The sequence below is a fragment of the Pteropus medius genome, unplaced genomic scaffold (assembly GCF_902729225.1).
Source record: "Pteropus medius unplaced genomic scaffold, Ma_sr-lr_union100, whole genome shotgun sequence".
In the NCBI taxonomy this organism is placed as follows: domain Eukaryota; kingdom Metazoa; phylum Chordata; class Mammalia; order Chiroptera; family Pteropodidae; genus Pteropus; species Pteropus medius.
In genome coordinates this window covers 38788131-38790351 of record NW_024349800.1, presented here as the reverse complement: position 1 = coordinate 38790351, position 2221 = coordinate 38788131, and the positions used below count along the sequence as shown (strand labels likewise).

Here is a 2221-nt window from a genome sequence, read left to right as displayed (position 1 = left end):
TCTGTTTTTTAAAAAGGAAATGGATATGCAGATACTCGTACGTGACCTCCTGATTTTTAAATGTTAGAAACTAGTTTTAACATTAAACAAAACATGTTGTGGCTCAGCAACACACGCATGGCTTAGCCTGCATCCTCTCTAAGGCCCGGACTATCATGGTGTCGCTAGAACGCTCTCGTCGCTTGACCCAATTTCGGAGAGGTGCCTTCTGCCAGGAGTCCCCCGAGCACCCATCTCAGGCCGCCGGCAAAACCTTTGGGGTTCAAGGCTCAGATGCCGAAACCCCGCCCCGTCCGGTCTTAGAAGCTTGGTCGTGGGCCCGCGCTTCACCGGTAGAGGCCGCCCCCGGCCCACCCGCGGCCTGGGCCTCCCTGGCTCCTCGGCAGGCGCGTGTACCGCTCCTTCTAGGGTCTGGCTCACCCGCTTACTGATTAAGCGGGGACCCTAGGCCGGGGACCTCTGCGGCGGGTGAGCCGAGGCCGCCCAACTCTGCCCCACCCCTCGGGCCGCGTCACCACCGCAAGAAGGCCCGCCCGCCGGCCGCCAGCCGGGTTCCGGGGGCTAGGCCTGCTCCCCGCAGGGTCCGATCCCGGGGGCCGAAGCTCCACGAAGGACGCGGAGGTGGTTTCAGAGCGCAGCGGCCGCGGCTCCTTCCGCGCTGCGCAGGGAAGCGGGCTGGGCTCCTTTCTAGGCCCCAGCGGCCCGCCCTTCACGGCCCTGCCAACCGGCCATTCCAACCCGGAGGGAGACTCGTAGGATTCCCCGGCTTATTCCGCCGGGGGCCGCCGGGCTGGAAGCTGCGGTGGGCTCGGGTCCTGGTTCGTTCCCGCCGAACCGCACGAACTTTGGGTGCGCATGCTCCGCACCGGGCCGGGTGAACCCTGATAGAGCCATCGCGAAGGCGGCTAAGCGGAGCTCCAGTGGCGCAATCGGTTAGCGCGCGGTACTTATACAGCAGTACATGCAGAGCAATGCCGAGGTTGTGAGTTCGAGCCTCACCTGGAGCACGACCATTTTGGATACCGGAAACCCCCTTTTATCTCCCTGCCCCAAGGAACGAGTTACTCTCCCTTTAGCCATCTCAGTTCCTGTGTCAGATTCCTCAGTGCGCACAGCCCGCTCCGCCGTCGGCAGGAAGCCGCTTGCATTGGAGCTTCTTACCAAGTGGCTTGTTTCCCCCGCACACCACCCAGCTGCCGGAACCTGGCCGTTTACCGACTGATCCGTTATAGTTGTCGTCTTCGGCGTTTCCTTTGATAGCACCCAGTCCCAGGCCACAGTACGGGGGATACGGGCGGCAGGCCGCGGGGTGCTGCACCGGTGATGGGGCGGACCTTGGGCATCCAGATCGAAAATGCCGGTGCTCCACTCTATGGGGCGTGCCGGAGCTCTCGGCTCCTGGACGAGCCCCGGGTACCCGGCCGATGCCCCTCGCCCAGGGTCGGGCGCCGCGCGGCTTGCGCTGGGCGGTGGGGCCCAAGCCCGGCCACCGCTCCTTTGAGTTGGGGCCCAAGGCCCAGCGCGGGGGCTCAAGTGGAGCAGCCGCTTCCCCCTTTTTTAACTAGTAATCACTGGTCATTACCCCTCCCTCGGATCTGCGGAGACCCCCTAGACCGCGGGCCCTTCCTTACTCAGGTGCTTAGGCCTCCCTGGGTGGATTCGTAGGGTTTGGGAAATGTGCCTAGGGTGCCTCCCTCTCCCCTTCCTGTGCCCCTTCTCCCTGGTGCCAATCGAGAATGGTGGAACTCGCTGGCAGACAGAGAGCAGGCGTTTTCTAGTAACATCCAAGTGGCGGGTTTCCTTTCATGCATACCATAAACCCCAGGTTTCTAAGTCCTACCCCCAAGGCAGGGTAGGAAATCTGTCCCCCGACCCCCCTGGATGGCCAGCTGGTTTTTGAAGCCAGCACTGAATATTACTCTGAGGTGATGGTCTGCTTTGCCAATGAGTGGATGGGTGCCCCCTATCCCCAGGAGTTGTGGATGAAGTAGAGGAACAAGTTTAGTTGGGGTGGGAAGCCTCCCGGACGCTTTCTCCCCAAAGAATGATTTTAGTTGTTTTTATGGACATGATAGTAGTTAAATCCTGGGTTGGAAATACTACCCGGAGTGGTGAGAGGCAAGACCTAGAAAGCTCAGAGAACGTGGGTGGAGGGTGGAGCTCTTGTCAAGTCTCCACAGCTCCTAACCCCGGCCCCAGCTTCAGAAAGGGGAACCTTGTG

General features: G+C 61.2%; 1 non-coding gene across 1 annotated transcript; it reads left to right on the top strand.

The window, feature by feature from the left end:
- Positions 1-914: 914 nt before the first annotated feature.
- TRNAI-UAU (transfer RNA isoleucine (anticodon UAU)) lies at positions 915-1007 on the top strand. Its single transcript is given in 2 exon segments — positions 915-952; positions 972-1007. It is a non-coding gene; the product is annotated as a tRNA-Ile (tRNA).
- The last annotated feature ends 1214 nt before the right edge of the window (positions 1008-2221 follow it).